We start from the raw sequence: 10,611 nt of genomic DNA, 5'->3' as shown, positions 1-10,611 counted from the left end.
GCACAGATGTGTAAAAAGCAGAGGACAATTTTCAATTGCGGTGAAAAAAATCACAATTGACAAAATATGGCACTTTTATATTTACATTGAACACAGCATCAGTCTTCAGTGGCTATACTATTAGTTCAATTCATGTTGTTATGGCACAAAATGCAGTCATTTTACATGTTTTTATAATGCTTAAATTTTCTATACACACAAGGTTATCCAATAACAAAATTCTGGATCATTTTGCCTTATTTACAATTGCTTGCACACAGCATGTCAAAAATGAAAACCTAAGGTTCAAAACCTTAAATACTGTATAAAATGCAAAGTTCTGCAAAAACAAAGGCAGCTGAAAAACTATTACTGTAATACATAATTTTTGCACATATAGATCAATGAAATAAAATGAAGTACAGTAATGTACCGGGTCAGAGAGTAGCAAATAGAACAATTTGTCCTGCAATCTCAAGTGCTGGTTTGGTCCTTCACAAATGCCAGATGGGTCCCTATAACAGTGACCTCCTTCTTTTGTTTTTGAATGAACTCTACCAACAACTGGTTCCAGAAGCAGAAATGGAACAGGTGGGAGGAAACACGAGGACATTTGTGATGGGAAAATGTAGCATTTTGTCATTCTCATGTCATCACAAACTGGTTTATAGACCATCCAAGAGTGATGTCCCTTTTCCTCCGGCCCTACTCGCCTTTCCTCAACACCACTAAGGAACTTTTTTCAGTCTGGAGGTTGAAGGTGTATGATCATCAGCCCCATGACTAAATGTCCCTCCTGGATGCAATGGATCCTGGCTGCAGAGACATTTCAGCTGAAGGCATACCAAGTTTTTCTATCCCAGGTGCATGGCAAGGACCAACATCAGATGTGATGAGGATGAAAACATGTGGCCAACTGCTGAAGACCACTTACATTATACATAACAAGACTGTTCAGTTTTGTATTCTTATACATATGGTACCATGGCAAATTATGTTTACAATTACGGTAATTATTTTTTGGGTTAGGCCACAATTTACAGTAATGTCCCTAATACAGCAGGGTTGCCAACTCTCACGCATTGAGCGTGAGACACATGCATTTGACCGTCTTCACACGCTCTCACGCCACACTTCCGATATCTCACGCAGAAAAAAAGAATTTAGTTTATTTTACCTCTATTTTACCTAGTTTATTTACCTCTGATCCACATCTATGATTCAATGAGTTACTAGTTCGCTCTGGCGCCAACCACCGGCGATCGATAGATCGCGATATAATACTTAATTTGTGTCCATTTTACAAATGCAGAGTTGTTATTTAGTTAAGAAAATGCGATTTTGAACATGATATTAACTATTTGGCTATTTGTGTGAGGTCAATGTGTTGCTGTGTTTAGAGTTTTGACAATGTATCACAAGTATTGGGAAACGCATGTTAGCAGTCGTCAAAAACTGTAAAATCTTTTTATATGCACACGTCTGCTCACTCGATAATGTCCTAGTCATCACAGTAACCTCACACTAACTAACCTTGTAATTATAAATTATTTATTATAAATAAATTACATGTATCATAAATTAACAAATGAATTCTTAAATTCATGAATGCACGTGAACCAAGAAAGACAGAGAATAGAAGAATAACCTTAAACTTCAGTGTGTACAAGTCGTGTATGACTACCAGGTGTGTGCTTTGGTCTATCTCATGATATAACTGCTGTACTGTTGTTGAATGATACAAAAGAAGATAAAAGGAATCCATCTTTCATGAAGATCTTCAGATTTACAGTATGTTTCAACATGTACATGGATACGTCTGGCTTAAGAAATAGACAACAGGAATAAATCCTGAAAGCACATTAAAAGAATTTTCTTGGATACTATGCCAACAGAAGCCTTTTATGAAAGCGTTTGTCTATTTAAAGGTGCGTGATGCAGACTGCCACTCCCTGAAGGACGGGGGGTGGGACACATGGTGAAATGGCTACTCTGGCTGTTGCTTGGGAAAGCTGGCTTTCTGGACTCGTGGTCAAGGTATGTGTTTACCACCTGCAGGATCTGGGTTTGAGACTGATTATGGTTGCGGCCTTCATCACAAGCTTTCGCTTAAGAGACTTTGTTTTAAGTACAGTTACGGCTTCGAGCAATAGGTTCTACTCTAACCCAATTCTGCTGTGAGAGTGTTGTTAACCTTCCCAAAAATGTTCTCCTGAGCCAGAATCTGTATCCACTCCCAGGATTTCCAACATCTTTGTTCCCAATACACTCAATTTTCTTGTAGGCTTGTTTTAAACTTAATTTAAAACTCACGTTTTAATGAAAATAATATAAACAAAGCTTTGGGAAAGTAGCAGAACTTGTCAGCTAGAAAATATCAATATCTCTAAACAGTACCAGAATTCTCCGCTCTATTACAGGATTTTTAAAACCATGTTTTGAAATAAAATACTAACAGATCTAACATAATTAACATAGACATTTATCAGAACTATGTTTGCAGTCCTGGTCTGAGTTCTTCAGTTCTTGCTAGATAATGACATTAAGAAGTCACCTGATAGAGATCCGTGTTTATACATGAAGAGGAATGTCTACATGTTCCATCAAAAGCATAACAGAATTTAAGGAATGTGTGCTTGCATTTCCAGGTCAAAATAATGAGTACAATGACGACAATGAGGACAATGTTCTGATTGTGTTTCCATGAATCTACTGAGATTAAGTGAATTTTGGGTTCAATATATGGCGTTCTACTTGTACTGATTTTAAGCTGAACGTATTAGCTTACTAACCCACAAGCTGAATGCAATATAAATCAGCTGTGTAGGAATATTCTCAGTTATCAGATAAAATTTGAGTATTCTTCTAGTCAATTAGGATGCTAATATATCGGCTGGTTAAATTACATCTCCAGCACAACAGCTCTTTATATCTCTATATTTCCAAGAGTTACACCTGAACCTGCACAGAGAAGCAAGGGCAGTGTGCTATCATAACCACTCAGAAATTGCATTACTGAGTCAGCTCAGATATTACATTACTGAGTAAGGGTGCAGGAATTAAGTATTTAGGCAATTGCAGCCAATTACTATTACTACCACATTTTTATGAATGTTTACTTGACGAATGCTTAACTAATTGATCAGTAAATAGATAGATAGTCCAACAGACAGGTAGATATTACTTAATTAGATTAATTAGGCAACATAACTTGATCAGGCATTATATTGCCAAACCCAAAAAAACAAATCACACCAGAGAGAAAACCAGAACTGGCATAACCACAAGAAGCCAAAACCAAGGCAAGTACGTGCAACACGACCGATGTGAGGATGGGAACAAGCTGAACACCAACACAGGGAACAGAAACAGTCCATGGCACAGTGACAGTAACACCGAATACAGACACGGGCTCAGAAACAACCACAGAACACGTCCATCTTACTGACGCAGGAACCAATATGTGTCCGGGAACCGGAGTGGGAAATAAGGGTCCAGAGCTGGACGTCAGGTACGCCAGCAAGTCCAGCATATCGGGAGCTGCACCCCCAGCCCCAGAGTCTGCACCACCAGCCAGGCAGCCGACCCTGGACGCTGCACCAGTTCTAAGGCCGCGCCAACGGCCCGTCCCAGACACCTCCCAGCCTGTCCCAAAGATCCATGTGATACCTCCAGAGACTGCCCAGCGTGTTGTGAACACCGAACACAATGGTGGTTTCTACATACCACCATTGGCCGCATCCAGTTTAGGCTCCTTGAGAGCAAGTGAGACGGTATATTCGGATGTTTGGAAAGTTTTGCAATGTATGAATCCTCTGTGTATGCCTTTGATCCTAGCCCCAATTCCAGATTTTACACTGGTTCCAGTTCCATTGCTTATGTCTTGTTTTGTTCCTGTGCCAAAGTCTGAATCAAAGTTATGTTCCAGAACCAACTGTGTTCCAGTTCCTAGTTGTGTAGTTCATTTTGTCCCTGTTCACATTCAGATTCAATTTATATTTATTGTCATTGCATATTGTCACAAGGCAACGAAATACGTCCCTCTGGGGCCAAGGTGTAAAGCACCGAAAACCCAGAGCAGGCTTTAATTTGCTTTGTTCCTAGCTTCCTTCTATAGACTTCATTTTTCTCCATTGGTTTCATCTTCTGGTCCTTCTGTACCCTCATCTTCTGCTCTTTGTCACTTTGCTTTCCGAGTTGTCATGTTGAGCAGACGACTTCAGGTCTTTGGTGATCTGGGGCTTGTTATTGGGAAAACACTCTCCTTACTGGAACAGTGGTATCAATGATGCATTATGTCAAGCAGTTAATGGCTTATATAACACCCACTGACTTACACCCACTCTGGTCTCAAAGCAGTCCAGCAGATCACTTCGGATTCATCTTTTTGTGATCTTTACTTCAAACTGCTTTTGGGCAACAGGCACGTGTGTCAGCAGAACTATGTTGTGGTCAAAAATAAGTAAGAAGTGTATGGATCCAGTGCATTTGCAAAGAGGATGTCCATTGTTCTATTATTTGTGGTTGTAAAATTGTACTTCTGGGCAAGATTAGATTTTACCATAATACCCATTATGTTCAGACACTGAAACCACACATTGAATCAAACATAAGCAGAAAAAAATCACAAAAAGTCACAAGCCTTGCTGAACAAAAGCAATCAGAAAACTCTTATGTGACCCAACCCTAGAGACTCCACTTCCCAGAATTCCCAGGGCCGCCTGCGCAGATCCTCCTCCCCTCATTAGCCACCTGTTCCTCATCGCAGTGGACTATATAGCCAAGCATCAAAAATACACTCATTGCGAATTATTGCTGACAATGCTGTTTGTTTAGGTTTATTCTCTCCTTTTCGTGGTTCAGTCTGGTTTGTTCTTCTCTGTTGGAATTGCCCCTCATGTGTAAATTAATACAAGTGTAAAAATCCTAAATTATAATGAATATCTAATAGTGTGTGCAATGGAATAAATTAAGGCATCTGCCAAACAAAGTCTACTCCAGCACCTCAAACAGAGACGTCCTTGCATGTGGTAGACAATTTCTGCCCATATTTGATAGCGTATAATACACTGGTAATAGCCCATTAAGACATAATGTTTACAATAGGTTTCAGGAAATAAATAGAAATTATGTGAGTTGGTGTGCATTCTACATGAGAATGTAAGATTGGATCTCTTCTAGTCAAATGGGAATGCTTTTTAATGAAATGTGTACAATGCATTTGGCCAAATAAAATCCACATACATCATATGGATTGCTTGTTAATGCAGTGTGTAATCACACTATCAAAGTAACAAAGGCAAAAACCAGGGTCAGTGTACCAAAAAGACAATAATTGCTAGAAACTGACAAGAAATGAATACCTTGAACCGAGGGTTCGGTGCAAAGTAACAAGACACTGCACTGAGGAATCAGGGCAAAGTCCTTAAATAACCAAGATAATGAGCATAAACCAGGAATAGGAAACAACGCAAATGAGGACACATCTGATTGGTTGTGAAAAGGATAATCTGTAACATTGCCTTGCTGACAATGAACAGATGAGCAAGTGTTTGAAAGCAGATGGACACACTGTCTGAATAGCCTGAAATCAGCATTGAAAGAGAAGTCAACATGAAAGTGAATATAAAGGGATCGTTAGGCCATTAATAGGAAATGTTTGAGCAGATGCCCCTGTAAAAGGGCTAAAGGGGACTGAGCTTAATTACTGATCACTTCTCACTAAGTAATTAGCTATAGTTACTCACTACTTGTTCAAAAAAGTAACTGAGTTAGTAACTGAATTACTTTATAATAAAAGTAACTTGTTACCAGGGAAAGTAACTATTTGCATTACAGGAAAAAAAAAGTTATATGCCAATGAATAAGGATTTTTTGAAAAAGCAGTTTTCACAGTCAGTTCAAATTAGTAGATCATAAAAGTGTTTAACTTTTGATATTTATTGCACATTAACAGACCAGTGCAGGATAAAATCCTTTAAAATCCCAAATCTTTGAAAAAAAAAGCAAAAATAAACAGTTACACTATACACTAAGTGCATTTACATCTATCAAATTAAATTAAATTCTCTCAACTTGAGACAACTGGTTTGTAAACTTAACAATAAAACCTCTATTCTTAATTAAATAAATCAAATACTCAGTCTGGTAGACATTCAGGAACTTCAAGTATTTTCTTAAATAATATTTATATTGCCACCTTGAAAATGCTAATTTTTCTTCGTCTTGCTCCTGACTAGCCATTTCTGCCTCTTCTCCGTTTGTGTTGTGTGTCACTAGAGAGCCATAGAATGTATTGAACACGATTGCCCTGTCTTTGAATTGTGAAATAAATGAAAATGAAATGTGCCATATTTTGTCAATTGTGATATTTCACTGCAATCAGAAGTTGTCCTCTGCATTTACCCAATTGTGCAGTTAGAACATACACACACACACACTAGTGATTACTAGGGGGCTGTGGTGCACATGTGGCCAGAGCAGTGGGCAGCCCTAGCCCAGCACACAGGGCACACAGGGTTTGGGTTAACCAGGGCAGTCATGGCCTGGTGGTTAGGGAACTGGTCTTGTGATCGAAAGGTCATGGGTTCGATTCCCAGACCTGAGGCCATGACTGAGGTGCCCCTGAGCAAGGCCCTTAAACCTCAATTGCTCACTTGTTTAAAAATGAGATTTTAAAAAAATGTAAGTCGCTCTGGATAAGGGCCAAATGCTATAAATGTAAATGTTAAGTTCCTTGCTCATGGGCTCAATCGAACCCACAACCATCTAGTCACAAGACAAGACCAGTTCCCTACCACAGGACCATGAGTGCTTTTGTAGTAATTATTAAATGGAGCTTACTTTTAATTATTATTTTTTTATTTATTTTAGAATAAAATCAATGTTAAAACAATGTTTAAATCTAATTTAGCTCACATGTACTAACCTGTACATACAGTATTCTATTTTAAGCCTAACCCTAATCCCATCTCTAACACTAAGTTTAGGCTCCAAGGCTTGTGTAATGCTGAGCAATATGAGGAAGGATAAAAATGCTGAGGAACATTTATTAGACCAAATTCCATTATCATTGTCCATCAAATGTTTCTTGGTCAACAATCTTGCAGGGTCAGACACAGAAACAAACATACATATCAGAGTACATATTTGGCACAAAGAACAGAACATGAAAGCTAAACATGAGACACTGCAATGACACCCGAGGACAATAAGGGTTATTGAATTATGAGAGGAATCGTGACAGCTTGGAAGAGCTGCAAACGACTATGGAGGTAAGATGTGGTAAGATGAAGTGTCGCTAACAATGGATCATGTGGCAATTGTGAAGAACTAGGACACTCAGTTAGAAATGAATCTAACGGTTCTAATTCGGTTTCAGTGTAATCATGACGGGTGGTGTGGTGGTGTGCTGGTTCGCGTTGCCGTGGCACAGCAAGGCCGCCTGGCTTCCATTCTCGGTCCAGGCTATTCTGAATGGAGTGCAAATGTTCTCCCTGTGCCTGTGTGTGTACTCTGGGTCCCTGTGCCTGTGTGTGTACTCTGGGTCCCTGTGCCTGTGTGTGTACTCTGGGTCCCTGTGCCTGTGTGTGTACCGACGGTCCAAGGACATGCGTGCTAGGTTGATCGGTCACTCTAAATTGCCCGTAGGTGCAATGTGGCGGATTGGTGACCTGACCGTGGTGTACCCTGCCTTTACCCTATGATGCTGGGATTGGCTCCAGCCCCCGTGTGACCCCAACTAGTGGGATTAAAATGGTACAGATAATGAATGGATGTAATCATAATCATGTCATTATTATTAACTGTTTAAAAAGTACACTCCAGAAACAGGAAAGTTAATTTACAACATCCATTGACATCATCTGACAGAAATGGAATCAAAATTATTTTACCAGGGGCAGCTTTGTGATACAAATGATGTGAGGCAGTCAAAAGATACAGGAGGAACTAATACCAAGAGAAAGGAAACAATGACGTGCCATGGCAATGTTTGTTTATAGCTATAGTAATTGTCTGGGCAGTATACCATTTTAATTTGGCTATTTAACTCAAACATGCAGTTGAGTTGAACTGAGGTCACATTTCATTCTCACCGCAAACTATCCACTTTAGGGTTCATTTGAAACTGTGATTTAAAATCTGTGATGAAATATTGACAAAAAAATGTACTTTTAAAGTTTTATCATGCATCTGCTGACAGACAACTGAGGCTTCTGACTAGCAATAAAGATGCAGAATTTATTCTGCTGAGAATTGGTGATGAATGTGGTGTCAGAGATACAGAAAGACCAAAGCCTGCAGCTGGCCTACCTGTAGCATCTCAGTACAACAAAACTGTGGCAGTGAGTGCATATGCACACACTCAAACCAGGTCTGTGGTATCTTTAGATCACTGACCAGTCTTATAGCACCATGCAAAATTTCCAACATCCAATGTTGTCCTCAGGTTTGGTCTGAATTCCAAGCTGCTAATTCCAAACTTGACAATCTTCCAGTTTTAAAGGGCACCACAAAAAGTGAATGGGACACATTCACACATTCCTGCGTCAAAAAAGGCATGAAAGCAAAATATGAATGAATTGTAAGTGAATAAACAAAGCTATGCCACACAGATGACAAGTATGAAACTGGTGAAAAAGTACACCACAAGAGACACAAGAGAGTGGATTGTCTATATTCAAGAGTGCCAGGAGTCATTGGTCAAGAGGGTGCAGTGCTGATCGTCGGACATGGAAAAACCTGCAGTAAGGTACACCACCTTAGACTGAGAATACGGAGAGAGGATGAACTTTTGGAGTCATAAAGAATTGTGCAGAAAATGGCAGAAAATATTACCCAAAGACAGTAGCAGTTTCTGTATTCAGTATTCTGACAGGAATAATGTGGAAGGCAAGTAACAGTAACCAAGGTTCAGCGGGCCTGATAGAAATTTAGTGCACAGGAGCAACAACTGACAACATAGACACAGTATTACAGACTAGGGATCTGATGTCCACTTTAAAAACAGGACAACTTCTGAAATACAGATATAGAGACAGTGGGGTTTTTATGCACAGAAAAAAAAACTATGATGTGAGGCAAAGCAACAGTGAAATACAAAACCGGCACAATCTGCTGTTCGTTCTGCAATCAATGTTATAGACAATACAGATTTACTTGATATATCTAATTTAGAGAACCTTCAGGCAGAACCCACTGATACTGATGTTAATACCACAGATGTCAGTGAAGAGTTATGGGTAACACATTATCTATCCTACGACCTCTGCAAACAAAAAGATAAAGAATCATGGAGATAAAGATGTGTTCAAAGAGGTTAGGGACGAAGAACAAAAGGGAATCTCTACCAAGTTTGTGTGCACCCTCAAGGAGACACACAGCACTTAGAAAGAGCTTCTGAGGAGTGGCAAGGATACTAAAACTAGAAGTGGCGGGGCCACTGAATATTCACCCACATGTGATTCATAATCACTTTGATTGTTTATGGCAGTTATTTGTCAGATAGTGAATGCCTCATCCCATGGATATTATGAATATTAAGTATTTTTCAAGTTAACGTACCAAAAATGAAATGAAGGACATAACAGTTGCTATGTAGGAATGCACTTTGTTGCCGGAAAAGGAAAACCAATATGCCAGGAAAACTGCATTCAACACATGCAGCCTATACAGTGGTGCTTGAAAGTTTTTAACCCTTTTGAAGTTTTTTTTTTTTTTCATTTTTGCATAAATGTGACCTAAAAATCCACCACATTGTCACACAAGATTAAAAATAAGATAAAGGGAATCAAAAGATACTGTCAGTCTGTCAGTCATGTATTTGTTTTCTTGTTCTTGTCATTTGTAACCCCACCCCTTGTTATGTTCATGACAAGTTTGGAAAAATAAAGGAGATTTCTCAGGAAGTCTAACATTTTGGTCTCTTTTTGTTTATTTGGTGAGGTTTAAGGTCAAATTGATGCAGAAGTACATATTATATACAAACTTTCAAGCATGACTGTCCATATGAACCCTGAACAAGATCCATCTCAATGTAAAGAGGAAAATAAGATCAGTCTAATTATCTGGGTTGCAAGAGTGCAGGTAAGATTTCATGTTCAGTAACATATCTGACACAGAAAGCCTGATGAGGCACAATTAACTCAGTGCAGTGTCTGTCTCGTTGGTGAAACTACACACAAACCTGCTTGTGCAATGAATCCAAACACAAACACACCTCACCAATAAAGTCACAAATGCACGCATTTATGTACAGCAGGAATTAGCCGAAGTGCAGACCAGAATATGGGTGACATCACCAATAACGGCATTTGATCTCACACAACTGGTACGGCTCTGTCTAGGAATAAGGAATAAATCATCCAAAACAAAGTTATGGCGAATCAGAATATACAATATTTGTAGTCAGTAGTAGTTAACAACCCATTGTTCAACAACCCTGAAAAAACAGTAGCTACAATCTTACCCTGAAAGAGAAATACTCTGGCTGGTGAGGGCCCAAATGTTTAATAATAGACAGATAAGTGTCTTGATGCATGTTTTCCTTGTCTTAATTGAATTGTCATTAACATCAAGTAGTGGTAGTAGAGATTAGAGTAAATGTGTTGTAGAGTGGCTTCCTCAAGGAAA

General features: G+C 39.1%; 1 protein-coding gene across 1 annotated transcript in view; it reads right to left on the bottom strand.

The window, feature by feature from the left end:
* Positions 1–10,611, bottom strand: part of LOC143500333 (uncharacterized) — a 33,904-nt gene that overhangs the window by 20,734 nt on the left and 2,559 nt on the right. The window lies entirely within an intron of this gene.

The sequence above is a fragment of the Brachyhypopomus gauderio genome, unplaced genomic scaffold (genome assembly GCF_052324685.1).
Source record: "Brachyhypopomus gauderio isolate BG-103 unplaced genomic scaffold, BGAUD_0.2 sc141, whole genome shotgun sequence".
In the NCBI taxonomy this organism is placed as follows: domain Eukaryota; kingdom Metazoa; phylum Chordata; class Actinopteri; order Gymnotiformes; family Hypopomidae; genus Brachyhypopomus; species Brachyhypopomus gauderio.
This window is presented reverse-complemented; position numbering and strand designations above follow the sequence as displayed.